Below are 23769 nucleotides of genomic sequence, written 5' to 3' on the forward strand. Positions count from 1 at the left end.
GGGATTCAGGTGGGAGAGGGTGAGGACACTAGGCAGGGTAATTTGGGGGAGAATAGGGGCGGGGCACCACACATTTATTCCCATATTCTTCCCTCCTCTGTGTGTACACCAAGATTTGGGGGGCGGGGGTGCCTGAGCCCTTCACCCTACCTTCATGTGTATGCTGGGATTTGGGGTTGACATCTGAACCCCTCTTTGCCCCCCATGTGAACCTGAATCTTGGATGGGGAGGTGAGAACAGGAGATTCACCAAGAATGCACTGCTGTGACTGTGATGAGGAGTGGAGGACGGGTATGCTTGATGCACATCACTGGCGGGCGGGGATTGGCACACTCACTGAGCTGAATGAAGCAGTTCACATGCCCTCATAGCTATTGTTTCAGGTGTATTCATTCAGTGTTACAAATCAATAGTTATAACCTATTTAGGAAGGGTTGAGTGGGCAACGAGGGAGGGGAAGTGGCACTCTATACTTGAATTAATAGGAGCATTGCCAGCAGATCGAGGGAAGTGATTATTCCCCTCTATTCGGCACTGGTGAGGCCACATTTGGAGTATTGTGTCCAGTTTGGGGCCGCATACTACAGAAAGGATGTGGACAAATTGGAGAGAGTCCAGAGGAGGGCAACAAAAATGATTAGGGGGCTGGAGCACAGGACTTACAGGGAGAGGCTGAGAGAACTGGGCTTGTATAGTCTGCAGTAGATAAGAGTGAGGGGGATTTGATAGCAGTGTTCAGCTACCTGAAAGAGGGTTCTAGGGAGGGTGGAGCTACGCTGTTCTCAGTGGTGGCAGATGACAGAACAAGGAGCAATGGTCTCAAGTTGCAGTGGGGTTGGTCTAGGAAAAAGTTTTTCGCTAGGAGGGTGGTGAAGCACTGGAATGGGTTACCTAGGGAGGCAGTGGCATCTCCATCCTTAGAGGTTTTTAAGATCCAGCTTGACGAAGCCCTGGCTGGGATGATTTAGCTGAGGTTAGTCCTGCTTTGAGCAGGGGGTTGGACTAGATGACCTACTGAGGTCCCTTCCAACCTTAATCTTCTATGATTCTATGACTCTGTCAAAAATCGCATAACCTGTTTCCAAGTTGCTGATAATTTGGAAGAAAATGATTTTCGAATGGTTATAGATCAGTGTCCTCACGGATAAAGCACAAGATGGAGTATTAGTTGGTGTCTGCTAGAGACCACTAAATCACATTTGGGAACAAGACCGGCTTTTTATGCACATACATATAATGGGTAGGAAAAAAAGCTGCGTGACCAGGGGGACTTCCATTTGAGTGATGTGTGCTGGAGGTCTCCCGCTGCTAGTACTAAAATATCCTTGGAATTTCTAAATCTGTTAGATGACTGTTTCCTAACTCAAAAAAATATTGCATCCAGCCCATGGTGAATCTATCATGTCAGTTTTCGTCTTGACAAAAAAGAACCATTCACAGAACTAAAAATTAATAATAACTTCCGTGCAAGAAATCATGACCTGATCACATTTACAATGTGCAAACAGAATAAAGTCCAGACCAGTAGTATACATACTTGATGCTTTAAAGGGCCAATTTCACAAAGCTGAAAACAAGAGCCAGATCAGCTGGGAGAAAGAATTAAATCAGAAAATGTCAATGATAATTGGGAATCATTTAAAAACACTTTAAATGCCCCAAAAGTTACAGTTCTCCATTGCTGACAGTTTTTAAATCTAGATTGGATTTTTTCTAAAGAGATGTTCTAGGAATTATTTTGGGGTAGTTCTATGGCCTGGATTGTACAGGAGATCAGACTGGATGATCACTAGGGGCTTTTCTGGCCTTGGAATCTAAGAATCTCTGTGGGGTAGGGGTAGTCAATTATTTTTTGTCAAGGTCCAAATTTCTTGGTCAAAGTACAGTCAAGGTCCAGGCTCCAGAGAAATATTGGAGCAAGTGTTTCTGTTCCACAAACACATACAATGCTGTGTAATATACCCAGGGCCTATTGCTTATACTTTTAGTGCATTACATGAAAAATAAAATCAAACACTATAATAATCTAAAAATAACCTCCAAGAAAGATGTAATAAATCTGAGACCTTGAGAAAGTACATAGATGAAATGTCAAATAGATGCAAATATTAGCATTAAAACACTTTCAGACAACTATTTTAAATGTTTTGATTTGTTTTGCAGTTACAAAGAGTATTAACTTTTGGTTTTGTCAAATAAAATTATTACAGATATATAATCCCTGATTTCCATCCCCAACTCCCAGATCGCCTGCAAGCTCCCTGCCCGAAGAGTAGGGTGACCATATTTCCCTAAACTGAAAACGGTGTGTGGAGCTGTCCTGAGCCTCCTGAGTTGCTGCTCATGCCTCCATGCCCCCAATTGAACCAAATAGCAGAGACTGGGGCAGGAGGAAGGAGGAGTAGGTATGGGCTGGGATCTGGGCAGCAAAGCAGCGTGTGTCTGAGAGTACTTTGAACTCAGAGTCAGGAGGTGAAGCTATTGTACTCTGATTCAGCTAGCGGTGTGATGCCCTTTTGGCGGCTGGAATAGCAGGGGGGCAGAAAGGAGGCTCTGGATAGCGGGAGGGACCAAGGAGACTCCAGATACAGCCCTGAGGAGGTGGGGGAGGCCAGGATGTGATAGAAGCGGGTGACTGGAGGTGGACTGGGAAGGAAAAGAGGCTGGTTTGGGGAGGGGGCTGGAGAGTGCTCCATGAACTGGCTATGAAAGATGGGGGGCACAGGGCTTCAAGGTAAGGGGGTTTTTGGGGTGTGTGCGCCATGCTTGGTCCCCTGGCACAAGCACTTACCAGCCAGGTTGCCTGGTAGAGCTTGGGACCCATGGCCCATGAGTTGTGACTCCATGGCCCAGCTGGTTCCTCCACCTCTGCGGGAAGCAGAGAAGATTTTGAATTAGGGCCCCTACAGCACTGCACTCTGATTGGGCTTCAGAATGAGCACATGACACCTCATCACTCTCTGATTGGAGGGGCAGGGCATAGGGGAGACATTAGATTCCCTGCTGGAGGTATGTGGAGATGTCCCCTCTCCCCTCCCAAACGTCTCCGCTCACCCCCCTTCCCTGCGTTGTTGCTGGTAGGGCTGTGGCTGCCCCCCAAGACACAACTTTGTCCCACAGCCTGGCCCAACTGCCCAGCCCCTGTTGGGGGGAGCCCTGCGTTGGGGATTGGGCATGCCTCCAGCCCTGGCTTGGCTTCAGCCCACGTGGTCCATTGAAAACCAACTGGCGGTCTGGATTTAGCCTGTGATCTGGCTGTTGACTACCCCTGCTGTGGGGTGTTCTCATTCAGCTGAGTTCATCATGTTGAGAAGAATGGGCCACTTCTAACCTCGCAAAGCCTCCTGTGTTTTCAGGATTATTTTGTGCTGCGGATCTGGATATATAGCCAGTAACTGCTTTGCTTATACAATGTTATAGCAGAGAAGAATCATCCTTTAAAGAGAAACTCTGCTAACTGCTCTAAAATCCATGTGCATATCTGGATTGTCTTAAAATTTGCTGTGCTTTACGGGGTTGTGGTGTAGGGTTAGTGAAGTTCACAGATTAGCAATCAGGTGTGCACAAAAATAGTTCTTAGAAAGTGTTAATGGATTGAAGGGATGGAGAGGATGAGCTGTTGGAGGAGATACAATAATTATAGTCATGAGGGAAGACTGGTAACACCATGTAACACAACTGTCAAGTTCTTGGGATATACCATGTTTGAGACTTTTCTCAGTGGACTTGTTAGTACAGTAATTAAAAACATTTCTAGCTACTGCTATTATCTCCTTTCCACTATTTTAAAAAAGAAAAGTGTACTGTGAATGATATTTAAGACTCACATAATAACTGTGTATCCTAGTAGAGAGAACAGTGGACTGGTACTGAGAAAACCTGGGCTCTATTGCTGGCCCTGCCCCTTGCCTGCTGGGTGACTTGGCCAATGCACTTCACTGCCTTGTGCCTTAGTTTCTCCATCTGTACAACAATGATAATGTTTCCCTCTTTATGCTTTTCATTAGTAGATCTCGGTGTAAGAAGTAGGTGGTGGTATAATTTCCTGGCCACAGTCATATTTCAGCTGCAAATTACAACTGCCTACTGACCTCTGATTTCTAACGACACTTGTCTTTCTGTTTTTTAAAAAAACAAAAACCTAGGAAATTCACTGACAGAAACTTTAATACAGTTAAAGTTGTCCCATGGTATATATAGTATCCGCCCAGAATGCTGAGTTCAGCAAACCTCATACTTCTGAAAACCAGGAAATGCATGGTCATATACCTTGATTCTCTTACCTTGACTCTACCCTCTTTTTGAGTGCTGATCCAACATGCCTGTAAGACATACTAGTCATTTGCCTTTGTATTGTACTTAACAGGAGCTGTCTATACTTGCACTCCACTCTAAACACTTAACCTGCTCCACAGAAAGAATACCACATTTGTGAAACTTTAGATCCTCTTAACCCAGGGCTCGATAAACCCCGGGCGCCAGGTCGCCATGTCGCCTAGGAATTTAATTCTGATGCCTAGTATTTCTCCCAGTGAAAGACTGGGTCCCTGGGGGAGTGGCCGCCACGCTCCAGCCAGGGCACCACTGCATCCATGTGGCGGAGCTGGAAGGGGGGAGCGCTGCGGCTGCTGTGCTTCCACCAGGGCACCCTGCTGCTGGGCCCACGTTGTGGGAGAGGGGTGCGGGGAAAGGGCAGGGCCAGGAGGGGAGAGCGGCTGCTGAGCTCCGGCCAGGGCACTCCACCGCTGGGCCCATGTTGTGGGAGAGGGGCAGGGGGAAAGGGCAGGGCCAGGAGGGGAGAGTGGCTGCTGGGCTCCGGCCAGGGCGCCCCGCGGCTGGGCCCACGTTTTCTGGCTCCTTAATTTTTGGGCTGGCTCCTAGCTACAAAGTAAATTTATGGAGTCCTGCCTTAACCCTTATGGCATATAATGCACATCATACAGCAGGTGGAAGAGCTACAGGAGGAGGTGGCTAGGCTGAGGAGCATCCGTACTCAAGAGGAATTCAAAAAGTATTCGTAGGGAGACATCCAAGGCTGAGGAAACTATCCTGCTAGAGATGACTGCTATCCTGCCTCCGTGGGAGGAGAATATGGCTCTGTCACAAGCAGGACACAGATTGCTGTTACTTCTGGCAGTAGGTAGTGCTCCACCCCTACTCCCAACCCACCCACCATAGTGATGAAGAACCACCATGCTGCCCTGGAAACGAGCAATGAGGAATCACCTCCAAAGGTGGAGGAGGAGAAACCATGTACCCCCAAGGCTGAGAGGATCACACTCCTAGGAGGAAACACAAGGTAGTGGTGGTTGGTGACTCTCTTTTGAGGGAGACAGAGGCACTCATTTGTTGGCCTGATATGACACCCGGGGAGGTATGCTGCCTTCCAGTGGCCCGCATCTGAAACGTGACGGAGGGATAGTCGAGGATCATCTAGCCTTCTGAGTACTACCCCCTGCTGCTCATCTGTGTGGGCACTAATGATGCTGCGAGGTATAACCCTGAGCAGATCAGACATGACTACAGGGCTCTGGGAGTAAGGGTGAAGGAGCTGGGGGTATAGGTGATGGTCTCTTCAATCCTTCCGGTCAAGGAAAGGAGCCCAGGCAGAGGCATCCTTGAGGTGAATGCCTGGCTGTGAGGATGGTGTCTCCAGCAGCACTTCGGCTTCCTTGACCATGGGATGCTGTTCTGCGAAGAAGGACTGCTAAGCAAAGATGGGGTCCACCTATCAAGGAAGGGGAAGAGCATATGTGAATACAGACTGGCTAACCTAGTGAGGAGGACTTCAAACTAGGTTCAACAGGGGCAGGTGACATATGCCCACAGGTAAGTAAAAAACATGGAGACCTGGGAGAAAAGAGTTGGAAATTGGAGGGAACATGGGCCATTACAGCAGGGATAAGGGAGAGGCGAGGGAACATACAGGGCAAATCAAATCAGTATCTTAGACTTGTGGACAAGTTGGAGAGAGTCCAGTGGAGGGCAACAAAAATGATTAGGGGGCTGGAGCACAGGACTTATGAGGAGAGGCTGAGGGAACTGGGCTTGTTTAGTCTGCAAAAGAGAAGAGTGAGGGGGATTTGATAGCAGCCTTTAACTACCTGAAAGGGGGTTCCAGGGAGGATGGAGCTAGGCTGTTCTCGGTGGTGGCAGATGACAGAACAAGGAGCAATGGTCTCAAGTTGCAGGGCGGGAGGTCTAGGTTGGACATTAGGAAAAAGTTTTTTACTAGGAGGGTGGTGAAGCACTGGAATGGGTTACCTACGGAGGTGGTGGAATCTCCATCCTTAGAGGTTTTTAAGCTGAGGCTTGACAAAGCCCTGTCTGGGATGATATAGCTGAGGTTAGTCCTGCTTTGAGCAGGGGGTTGGACTAGATGACCTCCTGAGGTCCCTTCCAACTCTAATATTCTATGATTCTATGATTAGATCAGTGTTTCTCAATCTTTTTGCTACCAGGGATCAGCCTGCTGCCTTCCTAAGCCGTGTGTAAGCTGTGTCAGGGAGATCTCAGGGACCGGCACTGGTCCATGGACCAGTAGTTGAGAAACCCTGTCTGAGATGTTTGTATAGTAATGTGAGCAGTATGGGGAATAAGCAGGAAGTACCTGAAATGCTAGTTAATAAACACAACTATGACATAGTTGGCATCACAGAGACTTGATGGGATAATATTCATGACTGAAATGTTGGTATAGAAGGGTACAGCTTGCTCAGGAAGGACTGGCAGAGGAAAAATGGGAGGTGGTGTTGCCTTATATATTAAAAATGTATTCACTTGGACTGAGGTTGAGATGGAAACAGGAGACTTGTTAAGTCTCTGGGTAAGGATAAAAGAGGTCTATCACAGATCAGCTAACCAGGAAGAAGAGGTGGATGAGGCTTTTTTAAACAACTAACAAAGTCATCTAAAGTACAGGACTTGGTGGTGATGGGAGTCTTCAACTACCCAGACATCTTTTGGGAAAATAACATGGCAGGGCACAGATTATCCAACAAGTTCTTGGAAGGTATTGGAGACCAATTTTTTTTTCAGAAGGTGGAGAAAGTTACTAGGGGAGAGGCTGTTCTCGATTTGATTTTGACAAATAGGGAGGAACTGGTTGAGAATTTGAAAGTGGAAGGCAGCTTGAGTGAAAGTGATCATGAAATGGTAGAGTTCAGTGATTCTAAGGCCTGGTATACACTGCCGCCCTGCGTCGATGTGGGATAGGTTAGTTATATAATGTAACCAGCGTATCTCATGTCGACGTACTTATGTCTGCGCAGTGTGGTGTCTTCATGATGCTATATCGATTGGAGAGCATCTCCCATTGATGCTACCTTCCACTGCTCAATTGATGCTGCTGCATTGATGCCTGCCCTCACGGCAGTGTACACATGCTCTAAAGAGTGGGAGGAGGGAAAATAGCACAATAAAGATAATAGATTTCAAGAAGGCAGACTTTAGCGAACTTGGGGAGTTGGTAAGTAACATCCCATGGGAAGCTAGTCTAAGGGGAAAAACAGCTCAGGAGAGTTGGCAGTTTTTCAAAGAGACATCATTAAGGGCACAAGAGTAAACTATTGCACGGCATAGGAATGATAGGAAGTATGGCAAGAGACCACCATGGCTTAATCAGGAGACCTTCAATGATCTGAAACTCAAAAAAAGAGTCCTACAAAAAGTGGAAACTAGGTCAAATTACAAAGGATGAATATAAACAAACAACACAAGTATGTAGGGACATGAAAAGCCAAGGCACTAAATGAGATTAAACTAGCCAGAAACAAAGGGTAACAAGAATATATTCTACAAATACATTAGAAGTAAGAGGAAGACCAAGGACAGAATAGGCCCATTACTCAGTGGAGTGGTAGGGGAAACAGTAACAGAAATTGTGGCAATGGCAGAATTGCTAAATGAATTGACCAGGATGATGACAGTGACTGTGAAATGCTCAGGGAGATCAGAGAAGCTATAAAAATAACAAAAGTCAGTAATGGGGATTTCAACTATCCCCATACTGACTTGGTACATGTCATCTAAGGATGGGATGCAAAGATAAAAGTTCTTTGACACCTTAAATGACTGCTTCTTGGAGCAGCTAATCCTGGAACCCACAAGAGGAGAGGCAATTCTTGATTTAGCTCTAAGTGGAGCACTGGATCTGATCATTGTTACCACTTGGCAATAGTGACCATAACATAATAAAATTTAATATCCCTGTGGGGATTGGTGGGAGAGAACAGTAAAGCACTGTGATAGCAATTAATTTCAGAAAGGGGAACTACACAAAAATGAGGAAGTTAGTTAAACAGATTAAAAGGTACAGTGCCAAAAGTGAAATCCCTCCAAGCTGCATGGAAACTTTTTAAAGACACCATAATAGAGGCTCAATTTAAATGTATACTCCAAATTAAAAAACATAGTAAGAGGACCAATAAAATACCACTGTGGCTAAACAACAAAGTAAAAGAAGCAGTTAGAGGCAAAAAGGCATCATTTTAAAAAGTGGAAGTTAAATCCTATTAAGGAAAGTAGAAAGGAGTATAATCTCTGGCAAGTGAAGTGTAAAAATATAATTAGGAAGGCCAAAAAAGAATTTGAAGAATAGCTAGCTAAAGACTCAAAGTAACAATTTTTTTTTAAGTACATCAGAATCAGGAAGCCTGCTAAACAACCATTATGGCCACTGGACGATCGAGATGCTAAAGGAGCACTCAAGAAACATTATGTTATTGTGGAGAAACTAAATGAATTCTTTGCATCAGTCTTCAAGCTGAGGATGTGAGGGAGATTCCCAAACCTGAGCCATTCTTTTTAGGTGACAAATCTGAGGAACTGTCCCAGATTGAGGTATCATTAGAAGAGGCTTTGGAACAAGTTGTTGACCAAGCTGGATGAATAAGCATTTCAGACAGGGAGAAAGCAGAAAGCCTACAAGTAGTGGAAGATGGGAGGGATCAGCAAGGAAAGCTGCCTCTTGGAGGTCAGAGCATGTAGAGATAAAGAGAGAGACAAAAAGCCAAGTAGAGTTGGACCTTGCAGAGGGAATTAAAACCAATAGTAAAAGGTTCTACAGCCATATAAATAGGAAGAAACCAAAGAAAGAAGTGGGACCGCTAAGCACTGAGGATGGGGTGGAGATTAAGGATAATCTAGGCAAGGCCAAATGTTTAAACAAATACTTTGCCTCCGTTTTTATTGAAGCTAATGATGAGCTTGGGGACAGTGGTAGGGTGGCTAATGGGAAGGAGGATATGGAAGTAGAAATTACCACATCTGAGGTAGAAGCCAAACTTGAACAGCTTAATGGGGCTAAATCAGGGAGGCCAGATAATCTCCATCCAAGAATATTAAAGGAACTGGCACATGAAATTGTAAACCCATTAACAAGGATTTTTAATGAATCTGTAAACTCAGGGGCTGTACCGTATGACTGGAGAATTGTTAGTTCCTATTAATAGTTCCTATTTTTAAGAAAGGGAAAAAATGTGATCTGGGTAACTACAGGCCTGTTAGTTTGACCTCGGTAGTATGCATGATCTTGGAAAAATTTTTGAAAGAAAATAATTAAAGATATTGAGGTTAAATGGGACATTGAGGGATTGGGATAAAATACAACATGGCTTTACAAAAGATAGCTTGTGCCAGACCAACCTGATCTCCTTATTGAGAAGATAACAGATTTTTTAGACAAAAGGATTGCAGTGGATCTAATTTACCTAGATTTCAGAAAGGCATTTGATATGGTTCCACATGGGGAATTATTAGATAAATTGGAAAAGATGGGATTAATATGAACATTGAAAGGTGGAAAAGGGGAGACTGCAGCGGGTGATACTGAAAAGTGAACTGTCAGACTGAAGGGAGATTTCTAGTGGAGTTCCTCAGAGATCGGTCTTGCGATTTTATTTAACATTTTAATTACTGATCTTGGCACAAGAAGAGGGAATGTGTTAATCAAGTTTGCAGATGACACAAAGTTGGGAGGTATTGCCAATACATAGAAGGATCGGTATATCATACAGGAAGATCTGGATGACCTTGTAAACTGGAGTAATAGAAATAGGATGAAATTTAATAATGAAAAGTGCAAGATCATGCATTTAGGGACTAATAATAAGAATTTCTGCTATAAGCTGGGGACACGTAAGTGAGAAGTGGCAGAAGAGGAGAAGGACCTGGGCATATTGGTTGATTACAGGAGGACTATGAGCCACCAATATGATGTGGCTGTGAAAAAAACTAATGCGGTCCTTGAATGCATTAGACGAGGTATTTCCAGCTGAGATTGGGGGGGTGTTAGTACCATTATACAAGGCGCTGGTGAGACTTCATCTGGAATATTGTGTGCAGTTTTGGTCCCCCATGTTTAAGAAAGATGAATTCGAACTGGAACAGGTGCACAGAAGGGCTACTAGGATGATCCATGGAATGGAAAACCTGCCTTATGAGAAGAGACTAAAAGAGCTTGGCTTGTTTAGCCCAACCAAAAGAAGGTTGAGGGGAGATATGATTGCTCTCTATAAATACATCAGAAGGATAAATACTAGGGAGGGAGAGGAATTATTAAAGTTCAGCGCCAATGTGAACACAAGAACAAATGGATATGAACGGGCCATCAGGAAGTTTAGACTTGAAATTAGATGCAGGTTTCTAACCATCAGAGGAGTGAAGTTCTGGAATAGCCTTCCAAGGGGAGCAGTGGGGTCAAGAAACCTAGCTGGCTTCAGAACAGAACTTGATAAATTTATGGAGGGGATGGAATGATGGGAAAGCCTAGTTTGGCAATTGACTAATCTTTGACTTCTGGTGGTAGATATGCCAATGGCCTGTGAAGGGATATTAGATGGGGTGGGTTGTGAGTTATTACAGAGAATTCTTTCTTGGGTGTCTGGCTGGTGAGTTTTGCCCACATGCTCAGGGTTTAACTGATCACCATATTTGGGGTTGGGAAGGAATTTTCCCCCAGGGCAGAGTGGAAAAGGCTTTTGGGGGTTTTCTCCTTCCTCTGTAGCATGGGGCACGGCTCACTTGCTGGTGGATTATCTGTATTTTGAAGTCTTTAAACCATGATTTGAGGACTTTAATAACTCAGTCATAGGCTAGAGGTCTATTACAGGAGTGGGTGGGTGAGGTTCTGTGGCCTGTGTTGTTCAGGAGGTCAGACTGGATGATCATATTGGTCCCTTCTGACCTTAGAGTCTGAGTCTATAAATTGATAAAGTAAACTGATTTAATTATTATTATTTATTAAATTGATAAATCACTAGGACCAGATTATATACACCCAAGAGTTCTGAAGGAACTCAAATGAGAAATTGCAGAACTATAACTGTGGTATGTAACCTAACATTCAAAATAGCTTCTGTACCAGATGACTGGAGAATAGCTAATATGATGCCAATTTTTAAAAAAGGCCCTAGAGGCGATCCTGGTAATTACAGGCCAGTAAGGCTAACTTCAGTACCAGGCAAACTGGTTGAAACTATAGTGAAGATCAGAATTATCAGACACAGAGATGAACACGATTTGTTGGGGGAAGAGTCAGCATCATTTTTTATAAAGGAAAATCATGTCTCACCAATCTACTAGAATTCTTTGAGGATGTCAGCAAGCATGTGCACAAAGGTGATCCAATGGATATAGTGTACTTAGATCTTCAGAAAGCCTGTGACAAGGTCCCTTACCAAAGGCTCTTAAGCAAAGCAAGCAGTCATGGGATAAGCGGGAAGGTTCTCTCCTGGATCAGTAACTGGTTAAAAGATAGGAAAGAAAGGGTAGGAATAAATGGTCAGTTTTCAGAATGGATAGAGGTAAATAGCCATGTCCCCCAGGGATCTGTACTGGGACCAGTGCTGTTCAACATATTCGTAAATGATCTGGAAAAAGGGGTAAATAGTGAGGTGGCAAAATTTGCAGATGATACAGAACTACTCCAGATTATTAAGTCTAAAGTTGTCTGTGAAGAGTTACAAAGGAATCTCACAAAACTGGGTGACTGGGCAACAAAATGGCAGATGAGATTTCATGTTGATAAATGTAAAGTAATGCACATTAGAAAGATAAAAGCAACTATATATATAAAATAATGGGGTCTAAACTAGCTGTTAGTAGTAGGCAGCCTTTGGTTTCGAGAAACCATGGGAATGTGCCCCTGATTGGTAAAATATTTGCTCAGTTGTTTTTATGGCAACCACGACAGAGTCACCAACAGTGAGGTGCTCAAATGGGCCGGCATACCCAGCATGCAAACACTCCTTAAACAGAAATGCCTCTGTTGGCTTTGGCATGTGTGCCAAATGAATCATAGGCACATCCCAAAGCACATCCTCTAAGGCGAATTGGCATCTGGAAAAAAAATCTAAAGGATGCCCCAAATGGTGTTTTAAGGATGTATGCAAGCGAGACCTCAAAGAAATGGACATGGATATAGATAACCACAGCCTTTGGAAATAAGAGCTAAAAAAAGTGCTCCAAAGCCACAAGAGGAAGCTTAGCAGAGGAGAAAAGAGCTCGCAAAAGGCAGAGCCTAAAGGGTCAAAACACCACTTTAAATATGACAAACATGGCAGAAATTGGGTCTCTTCAGCCACAAGTTCCAGGAGATTCCAAAAATTCAAGGAAGAATAATGGGGGCAGAGGAAGGGAGAAATGGAGATGTTTCAGTTTCTGTTTCTCAGCAGACTAAAGTCACATGTGCAAAGAAAGACAGGCTGGATAGGATTATTGTTCAGAAACTGAAAGCCCAGAAGTTTCAAGAAGCAAGAGCTGGTGGTTAGGCTGGACAGACTAGAGCCATTGATTCATTTTTATGAGGCTGTAAGTGTAGGTTTAGCATGTTTGTGATGAGATTTAATTGTAATTGTTAAATGAGAGAGAGATTTACTATTTTATTGATGATTTTCTTTCAAAAATAAAAAAAATCCGATTTAAATAATAAAAATCAGATTTTATTTTTTATTTTTTTTTTAAAAAAATCATTGATTTTTAACCACCCTGCTTTGCTAGAGCATCAGGTCTGCGGCCCAGCACCAGACTGATTACTTTCCTCCCTGACCATCTGGTATGCCTGCCACAGCTTCTTGGCTTTCACACAGCACTGCTGCTGGTCCCTGTCATGCCCTTCTCCTGCATCCCTGAGCAATCTGCTTGTAGATGTCTACAGCTGGTTTAGGGTTGTGCCTTCATAGCTTGTCCTCCTCACAGACCCAGGAGATCAAATATCTCCTGTCTGCTTCAGGCAGAAGGTATCTGGAGTGTGTAGCCAGCATGGTCAGCTGGGCAGTTGCACTCAACAGTGGAGAGCTGCTAGATGTGACCGTGGTGCTCTGACAGTCCAGGAGCTAGTGTTACTATGTCGGCATAGTGGGGCTCTTACAGCAGTGGGAGACCAATTTGAGCACCCACCTGCACAAGTAGGTCAGTGTAAGCTGCCTTGCATTGACCTAACTGTATAATGTAGACATGGTGTTAGTGTTGCATAACTGGCCAGGTGTTTGTGGAGTGGAGTTAGCCTTCCTCTGAAGGCATGGGCATAGGCTAGATGGACTGGATTTGTTATAACAAAATTTGTTACACTCACAATTGGGGATTGCCTGTGGAGAGGCTCAGGGTGTGCAAAAGGGACTGACCCAATAAAATCTTGCTAGCGACTGAATGATAATCATCAGTAATGGGAGGTGTCTGAGGGAGGCAAGAGTACTACGGGCCAGAGTACTACGCCGGACTTATTCTATGTTTAAAACTCACCCAATTTGATCCTTCTCTTGGAATATTAATGAATCTGAAACTTGAGTATGAACCTCTTTTTTTGATAGTTGGGTTTTCCTCTTAGAAATCTTTAATTTCTAGTATTCATACATTTCTGGCTACCTCCTCTACTGAATTTGAGCATATCTCCAACTGTTTATTTTGCTAGATAATCAAACTGTATATAATGCATTAACAAGATTTGCTAATAACTTCATTTCTTTTTTTATTATTTACTCATTCATCCAATGACTTACTGTTTTTATAGTCTGTTTTCCCAGACTGCAGGGATAACCCCTTCTTCAGAGACAACATACAGACTTAAAGAAAAATTACACTGAAACAAAGTTCTAATCTCAAGAGTCAGGCACAGAAATTCTTCTTATAAAAACAATCTTCTTGACAATCTGATATGGCAGCGGTTCTCAACCGGTGGTATGCATACCACCGGTGGTACTTTGAAGAAGGCTGGGTGGTACGCGAGCTGTACCACATCGCCGAATCCGCCGCCAGAAGCCCCCCCCCCCCCCCCCCCGCCGTGAAACCCCGCCGCCGCCACAAGTCCCCCCCGCGCCGCGAAACCCTGTCGCCGCCGAAAGTCCCCTCCCCCCCCCCCTTTTTTCCCGAGTGGTACTTGGGTCAGGTACAGTCAGGTCAAGTGACTGTACCTTACCCAAGTGGTACTCGGGGAAAAAAAGGTTGAGAACCGCTGTGATATGGAGTTGGACCTATGTAATGAAGGCCCAAGGGGCTGTGGAGTTTACCAAGCAGTCCAGATAATTCTTTATCAATTACCTATCCTTTTCCTAATTTACTACTCCCCAATTTGTGTTGTCTGCAACCTTTAACTGTGATCTGTTTTCTTCCAAATAATTAATGAAGATATTAAATAGAATACAGCCAAGAACTGATCCCAGTAGGACACTGCTGGAAACGCACCTAGTTGATACTGATTACCTATTTAGTTGCATTTGGAGCCAGTTAGCCAGTGTTTAATCCATTTAATGTGTGCAATGTTAATTTTCTATCATTCTATCTTTTTAATCAAAATTTTGTGCAGTACCAAGTCAGTACCTTACAGAGGTCTAAGTATGTTATGTCAACACTATTGCCTTTATCAACCAAACTTGCAATCTCATTTTTAAAAAAAAATATGTTCGTTTGACAGGATCTATTTTTCATAAAACACTTAGAATAAAAAAATCCTTGAAGATTAGGGTTGAAACGGACCTCAGTAAAGTCATCTAGTCCAACCCCCTGCTCAAAGCAGGACCAACCCCAACTAAATCATCCCAGCCAGGGCTTTGTCAAGCTGGGCCTTAAAAATCTCTAAGGATGGAAATTCCACCACCTCCCTAGATAACCCATTCCAGTGCTTCATCTCCCTCCTAGTGAAAAAGTTTTTCCTAATATCCAGCGTAGACCTCCCCTCCACTGCAACTTGAGACCATTGCTCCTTGTTCTGTCATCTACTACCATTGAGAACAGCCAAGCTCCATCCTCCCTGGAACCTCATTTCAGGTAGTTAAGGGTTGCTATCAAATCCCCCCTCACTTTTCTCTTCTGCAGACTAAATAAGCCCAGGTCCCTCAGCCTCTCCTCATAAGTCTTTTGCCCCAGCCCCCTAATCATTTTTGTTGCTCTCCGCTGGACTCTCTCCAATTTGTCTACATTCTTCCTGTAGTGGGGGGTCCAAAACTGGACACAATACTCTAAATGTGGCATTACCAGTGCTGAATAGAGGGGAATAATCACTTCCCATGATCTGCTGGCAATGCTCCTACTAATACAGCCCAACATGCCATTAGCCTTCTTGGCAACAAGGGCACACTGTAAACTCGTATCCAGCTTCCTGTCCACTGTAACCCCCAAGTCCTTTTCTGCAGAACTACTGACTAACCAGTTGGTCCCCAGTCTGTAGCATGGGATTCTTCTGCCCTAAGTGGAGGAATCTGCACTTGTCCTTGTTGAACTTCATCAGATTTTTTTTGGCCCAATCCTCAGATTTGTCTCATCAGTCTGTATCCTATCCCTACCCTCCATTGTATCTACCATTCCCCCCAGTTTAGTATCATCTGTGAACTTGCTGAGGGTACAATCTACCCCATAATCCAGATCATTAATGAAGATGTTGAACAAAACCGGTCCCAGGACTGGCCCCTGGGGCACTCCACTTGATACTGTCTGCCAATTAGACACCAAGCCGTTGATTGCTACATGTTGAGCCCAATGATCCAGCCAACTTTCTGTCCACCTTATAGTCCATTCGTCTAACCCATACTTCTTTAACTTGCTAGCAAGAATACTGTGAGAGATCATACCAAAAGTTTAGCTAAAGTCAAGGTACATCACCTCTGCTGCTTTCCCCACATCCATAGAGCCAGTCATCTCATCATAGAAGGCAATCAGGTTGGTCAAGCATGTCTTGCCTTTGGTGAATCCATGCTGACTGTTCCTGATCACCTTCCTCTCCTCCAAGTGCTTCAAAATGGATTCCTGGAGAACCTGCTGCATGATTTTTCCAGGGACTGAGGTGAGACTGACTGGTCTATAGTTCCCTGGTTCCTCCTCCTCCCCTTTTTTAAAGATGGGTACTAGATTTGCTTTTTTCCAATCATCGGGGACTGCCCCCAATCACCACGAATTTTCGAAGATAATGGCCAATGGCTCTGCAATCACATCAGCCAACTCCCTCAGCACCCTCAAATACATTACATTACATCCAACCCCGTGGACTTGGGCATGTCCAGCTTTACTAAATAGTCCTGAACCTGTTCTTTCACCACTGAGGGCTGTTCACCTACTCCCCATTCTGTGCTGCCCTGTGCAGTAGTCAGGGAGCTGAACTTGTCTATGAAGATGGAGGAAAAAAAAGCATTGAGTACTTCAGCTTTTTCCACATCATCTGTCATTAAGTTGCTTCCCACATTCAGTAAGTGGCCCAAACTTTCCCTGATTTTCTTGTTGCTAACATACCTGCAGAAACCCTTCTTGTTACCCTTCAAATCCCTTGCTAGTTGCAACTCCAGTTGTGCTTTGACTTTCCTGATTTCACTCCTGCATGCTCGAGCTATATTTTTATACTCCTCCATAGTCATCTGTCCAAGTTTCCACTTCTTGGAAGTTCCACTTCCACTAAGTTTCCTTTTTGTGTTTATGCTCACCGAAGATTTCTCTGTTAAGCCAAGCTGGTCACCTGCCATATTTGCTATTCTTTCTGCACATCGGAATGGTTTGTTCCTGCACCCACAGTAAAGTTTCTTTAAAATACAGCCAGGTCTCCTGGACTCCTTTTCTCTTAATATTAGCCTCACAGTGGATCCTGCCCATTAGTTCCCTAAGGGAGTCAAAGTCTGCTTTTCTGAAATCCAGGATCTGGATCTCCTGCTCTCCTTTTTTCCTTTTGTTAGGATTCTGAACTCGACCATCTCATGGTCACTGCTGCCCAGGTTGCCATCCACTTCTACTTCCCCTACCAAATCTTCTTCCCTGTTTGTGAGAAGTAGGTCAAGAGGAGCTTGGCTCCTAGTTGATTCCTCGAGCACTTGCACCAGGAAGTTGTCTGCAACACTCTCCAAAAACTCCCTGGATTGTCCGTGCACTGCTGTATTGCTTTCCCAGCAGATGTCAGGGTGATTGAAGTCTCCCATGAGAACTAGGGCCTGTGATCTGCAAACTTCTGTTAGTTGTCTAAAGAAAGCCTTGTCTACCTCATCTTCCTGGTTTGGTGGTCTATAGCAGATGCCCACCACTACATCACCCTTGTTGCTCTTGCCTCTAAACATAACCCAGAGGCTCTCAACAGGCCTTTCTCCAATTTCATACTGGAGCTCTGAGCAGTCATAGTGCTCTCTTATATACAGTCAAATCTTCCACCTTTTTTTCCCCTGCTTGGCCTTCCTGAACAGTTTATAGCCATTCATGATAGTGCTCCGGTCATGTGAGTTATCTCACCAAGTCTCTATTATTCCAATCACAAGTTCCTTGACTGTGCCAGGACTACAAATTCTTCCTGCTTGTTTCCCAGGCTTCTTGTGTTTGTGTACAAGCACCTAAGATAACTGGCCGATTGCCCTACTTTCTCAGTATGAATCAGAAGGCCTCCCCTATTGCACTCCTCCTTGTGCTGCTTGTGGTATCCCACTTCCCCACTTACCTCAGGGCTTAAGTCTCCATGCCCCGAAGCACCTAGTTTAAAGCCCTTCTCAGTAAGTTAGCCAGCTTGTCTGCGAAGATGCTCTTCCCTCTCTTCATTAGGTGGATCCCATCTCTTCCTAGCAAACCTTCTTCTTGGAACAACTTGAGAGGTTGACAGAAACTGGTTCTTTTTGCTTCAACCAACTTCCTTAATAACAGTGCTATGACCATATAACGGGTATCCTAACTACTCTTTACTGTGCCTAGTTCAGTGGTTGTGTTCTACAGGCCCTATCAGGCTATGATGGATTCCACATGTACATAGTGACGTTCAGTGATACAGCAATTTTCCTAATAATAACATCATATCAACCAGAAGTCATAATTTATGTAGACAGATTCCCAGTTTCATCACAGAAGAGAGTAGGAATTGAGATTAGCCAAGAGACTTTGGCACCATTTCTGCATGCAAGGAAACTTTAATAATTGGAACACTTAGCTCTACATCTCCTTTATGTTTAACATAGCATCACCTTTTTCCAGCTGTCTTAGTACCTGGCTGTGAAATCAGCACGTGGATGAAGAGCCTCTGGCTAAAACTGGATGCAGGCAAGGCTAAAGTGATGCTGGTAAGAAGAAGGAAACTTTTCAGAGAACTTGCCTTCTATATCGCAGAGGCACATTGGATAGAGGATTTGACCTCAGCAGAAGTGAAAATCTGCAGCCTTGAGGCCTTTTTTAAACTTGTTGGTGTTGGGGCTCAAATAGCCATGGTGCAAAAAATCCCCACCCACTTCTATCTGGGATTGGACAGAAAATTGTGTCTAATCTGTCAGACAGAGACCCAACCACACTTCTAGGCTTGATTGTTGTAAATAGCTGTCTCTGGAAATGAAGCCACACAGTAGCCTTTCTTCTGAACAACATAGGTTTCTATAAACACATTATCCTGGTTCTCCACTCTCTGCACTAGCTCTCTGTTGAATATGGAAATTAGTTTAAGGTTATTTTCCAGATATTCAAAGCCCTTCCTCAGATCACCTATCCCCTTGAATGACCAGCCTAACAGTGCACCAGACCAATGCAACTGTCAGCCATTAGGGGAGACTTGAGTTTGGGATAAAGACCTTTCACAGGAGTTGGACCTAGACTTCCCTTTGGGAACTTATCCCTACAATAAACCACTGGCTTCAAATGCAGAACTCAGGCCTTTGACTTAGCTGTCTCAGTTACTACTTACTTCAACACTCTAACTAAATATTTTTCCTTCAGACTGGGAAGCAAGAAAGAAAAAACATTTTTTTTATTCACTTGGGAGACTCAGTTGCTCAGTGATGGTTGTGGATATCTTGGATAATGGTTGAAGGGGGATACTAGAGCAGTATGTTTCAAAGTTATGCTTAAGAATTGTCAAAGTGGGCTTGCCCTAGAACAGGAGAAAGTTGCTCCTCTTTACTTGGTGTGTATCTCTATCAAAATAAATATATACCTTGTTAATAGAGAGAAACTTAGCTATTATGTGAAGACTTGTATAGCTCTTAGTTCTGGGGAAATGAATAACCATTTTTCCACTAAGAAATGATGATCCTGTGTTTGGTTATCCTTCCCTGCCTCCAGTTGTTTCAGAACCACCTGAATATAGAGATGGAGAATGCAAGTTCCAGGGTTGCTAACCCCAGGTGTTCAAAAATCATGAGTTGGAGGTTCCCCTCTCCTCCAAAAATCACAAGAGTTTATAATAATAAAAACCCTTCATGTTCTCTTTACTTGCTTTCTGGTGTCAGAGTCCTTAGTGTCCACACGTTTTCAAGCCATTCTTTGCAACCATGAGAGCAGGAAACTTACTTCATTTTTAAAATTAAATATGAAAGTTAAAATTCATGGGTAATACAGCCTGAGTAGCTGAAGCGTTAATAAAAACACCAAATATTGTGAGACCTATACTAATCCTAATAGCTTGCAATGTTGGAATTAATTTGGAATTACACTAGGAAAATAGGAGTAGACCGAAGTGGGTGCAGACCTGGGGCTGTATGGCCTGTGTTTGAATCAAGCAGAGAAGTCAGCTTGCATTCTGTAATGTCTGTGAAGATGAAAGGAACTATAAAAATTACAAACACTATTAATTACCAAAAAAATTAAAAGGTGTCTTCTCCTTTATTATAGCAACTGGAGTGCAAACTGATGGAGGAGGAGAAGTCACTAAAGAGCAATCTCTCTCTCTCTCTCTCTCTCTCTCTGGTGAAATGATCTGTGATGTAATGGAAAAGGGGAAGAAGAGGTTGGAGCAAAGGTAGAATTGAGGACTAGTCTGTCCCTGAAATCAGGGAGGAGGGCGTCTACAACCATTATCAGAAAATTAGCAGGCCAGGAATGAGGAGGGTGCAAGTTGGGAAGTCAGCATGCTGTGTGCTAAGCAAGGGAGGGAGTAGGGCTGTCTGGCCTATGCTGGGGCTTGCAACCCATAAAGCACTTGCTGACACTGCTGTCTTAAAACACTGGATTTTGTGCTGCAACGTGGAGTAAAGTTACATCAGCTGCATGGAAGCGGGATGGGTGAGGTGTATACTGGTGGGAGGGAAGAGCTTAGAGTGAAGTTACGTCAGCTACTGGCATAGCTCTTGGTACGTTCTGGTGGAGCTGATGTGGCTTGTACTGCTAGAAGCTCTGGGATTGGCTGCTGCAGATGAGCTGTGTCTGTCTTCATTTGAATTTGCAGAAATGTAGTTTGTCTCCGGGCATCACAGCTGCTGCTGGCTTCACTGCTGCTTCTGTCAGAAATTTCTCTCATATTGCAGCAAGAAGTGTCAGGTACAGAATTAATTCTCTGACTGTTCTGAACTCTCTGCACATGGACTGATACTTGCAGGGGATAGGCTTTATGCATAGTTATAGAGTGCATCTGGTAGTATGTGCTGAGTTAGCTAGATTAACTTCTTGTCTATGCTTGAGTGGCCATTGTGCCTAACGATAACATAGTTTGCTCCTTCACCAAAGCCTGTCTCATGCAGGCTGTAGGATTTGTTAGAGCAGAGGTTTGGGGGTCTATTCCAAACTACTGCAGATTGACTGTGTAACCTGGGCTAGTCACTTAACTCACAGAGGAATTGCATTTCATGTTTGAGATACTCAGATTAAAAGCATTATAGAAGAGTTTAGTATATTTATTCTCTTACTGAAAGGAATGGCAGGTTTTTCTTCCCCTTCATAGGGATCCCTGATGCTTTTGGATATAGATTTCTCTGGTCTAACTTTTTGCTGGAATGGATCCCTGACAAAGCAGGATAATCCTGGGATACATCTTATATTCTATAGTGTTCAACTCTGACCATTGTAAACCATTATAAAGCCTGAGTGAATTTATCCTAGCTCTGGACAAGACCATGCTTTATTCTGAGCCCCACTTGATGTGAATCGTAGCTGTCTTTATACAGTTACCATTTGGGGCTGAATTTTCTCCTCCTTCTTGTCTTAGCATAGAATCTGTTAAGGAAAGAATTATTTTGCGGTGGGAGCAGGTGAAACTTTTAAGATAACATGTCCTATGTATTTCAGGATTGGGCATTGAGAGAAATGAAGGTGCTTTTAAAAAAAAACAACCCAAAAACATTTAAATACTTTTGCTTTTGTGTTTTAAGCTTAAATTACAAGGAAGCTAAACACAAAAAACCCTGCAACGTTAAGGCTAAGACTCTCTCTCATCAGGAAAGCCATGTTAAATTCCCAGGGTAGCACTAACTCTGCTTCGTTGCCCTGTTGTTTGTGTATGTTGTATGTCAGTGGTTCTCAACCAGGGGTACATGTACCCTTTGGGGTACACTGAGGTCTTCCAGGGGGTACATCAACTCATCTAGGTATTTGCCTAGTTTTACAACAGGCTACATAAAAAGCACTAGCGATGTCAGTACAAACTAAAATTTCATAGAGACAATGATTTGTTTATATTGCTCTATATACTATACACTATATACACTATACTATACACTATATACTATACACTATATACTATAAGTACAATATTTATATTCCAGTTGATTTATTTTATAATTATATGGTGAAAGTGAGCCATTTTTCTTTAAATGTGCTGTGGCACTTCTGTGCAGTTATGTCTGATTTTGTAAACAAGTAGTTTTGAAGTTAGGTGAAATTTGGGGTATGCAAGACAAATCAGATGCCTGCAAGGGATACAGTAGTCTGGAAAGGTTGAGAGCCACTGATATAGATGGTCCAGTGGTAAAGTTGGTAGCTTAGGAATTGGGAGACCTGGGTTCATTTTCTTGTTCCACCACAGGCTCGATGTGTGATGTTGGGCAAGTCATTTTTAGTCCTTCTGCCTCGTCTGTAAAATGGGATAATAGTACTTCCCTGCCTTAGGGTGTTGAGAAGATATATGCATTGATTCTATGGTGATGTGGGCCATATAAGAATCATGGGTGGATATGATCTCTCAATACCGGGTAACATTTTCTGTCTGGAAAATAATAAAGCACAAGAGTGACTTCTTTCTTTTTTTACTTCCACATTCCCTCTTTTGAATGAGGGGTTCCAATATTTAGTGGAAAATTTCTTTTTAGCTTAGTTTGTGGCTACCAGTCCAATTAATGATCCAATCTATGCAAGTTCTTATATCATCCTCATTACCTTAGTATTAGTGTCTTCCAGAAGTGTATTAAGCAATGTATCTAGCATTTGTGACGTGCTCCTTCCTTCCTCTTTCTCCTCAAGGGGAAAAATGTGACGTTAAAAAAATGCTCAAAGAAATGTGCCTTGTACTTGGTATGGAAATTGGTGAGGTTTGAGTTGGTTTTTAAATCCTGTCCATTCTGCAGCCTTTAGCTAGCCCCTAAAAAGCTGTCTCCTTCCCAGATGAGTTTTTATCTTTGTGATGGACAGATCTTTTTGGAATCTTGAGCCCAGATGCCTGAGTGCCTTGGACTTGCCTTGATATCGATTTAAGTTCTTTTGCCTGTGTCTTTGCCATTCAAAGATGTCTTCCTCTTTCTTTTTTCTGCTCTTGGCCTCTGCTTTTGAATTTTCCTTTTGAATTTTGTATTCTCCCCCCTCCTTTCCATACAGCCTTGTTCTTCTAGTCTTTCCTCTCAAGCTCATGTCGAGTGTCCAGTCTCTTCTCTCTCTTGGTTTCTCCACTTCCTTTTGGGGCACCCTCTGTTCTGCCTCTTCCCCCTGCCCCACTTCATTCCTCTTTGGTTCACCTATGTGGGTACTCTAAGAGCGCTCACCAGGGACCAAGTTTGTGTCCCCTTGGTGTTCTCAGCTTTGGATTGTCTATGGAATGAGGGTCCAACTGTTTGTGCTGTTGCACTTGCTTGCTTTCCTTTTCATTCTTCTCCCTGTTCCACCTCTCCCTGGGTTTTGGACAATCACTGCCAGATAGGAGTGGCAAAACTCGTAATTTTTCTTCTCTGGCTTCCCTATTCCTCCTTGTATCCATTTTTCTTTTGCAGGGGTTCGTTCTGGGTTTTTTCCTCTCCCTTCTTGATCACATCTGTGATCCTACACCATTGTGACTTCCACAAAACTAGTATGAAAATGATGTGAACCTGGTTAATTTTCATTTTTAAGAAGGTTAAGGCCGAAAGGGACCATTAGATCATCTAGTCTGACCTCCTGTATAACACATTTTAGAATTTCACTCTAACTCCTGTATTGAGCCCAATAACTTATTTGACTAAAGCCTGTGCTCTGTGATTAACACCTGAGGAGGAGATTTGGTCGGGGCGGGGGCGGTACAAGACACATTCTCTATAGTAGAAAACTTTCTACTAGGTATATTTTTTTGGCAAAATGGAAGATATTCTTTGTCTGGTCCCAGCAAAAAGGGGTTTCCGCTGTCGACGCTCCGATACAACATGTGCAGAGAGAGTACATTT

The 23769-nt window shown here is 43.5% G+C and overlaps 1 protein-coding gene across 2 annotated transcripts in view; it reads left to right on the forward strand.

Annotated features, from left to right (window-relative positions):
• Window positions 1-23769, forward strand: part of ALDH18A1 (aldehyde dehydrogenase 18 family member A1) — a 105376-nt gene that overhangs the window by 3967 nt on the left and 77640 nt on the right. The window contains exon 1 of one of the 2 annotated variants that reach the window (XM_067536992.1): window positions 20530-20689. The exons of the other annotated variant lie outside the window; for it this stretch is intronic. The gene's annotated coding sequence lies outside the window, so the exon portion shown is untranslated. Of the gene's footprint in view, window positions 1-20529; window positions 20690-23769 lie in introns of those variants that run through there. 2 annotated transcript variants of the gene reach the window in all.

This window comes from Emydura macquarii, unplaced genomic scaffold, assembly GCF_026122565.2.
Source record: "Emydura macquarii macquarii isolate MOO-44397 ecotype Brisbane River unplaced genomic scaffold, CSIRO-AGI_Emac_v2 contig_3692, whole genome shotgun sequence".
NCBI lineage: Eukaryota > Metazoa > Chordata > Testudines > Chelidae > Emydura > Emydura macquarii.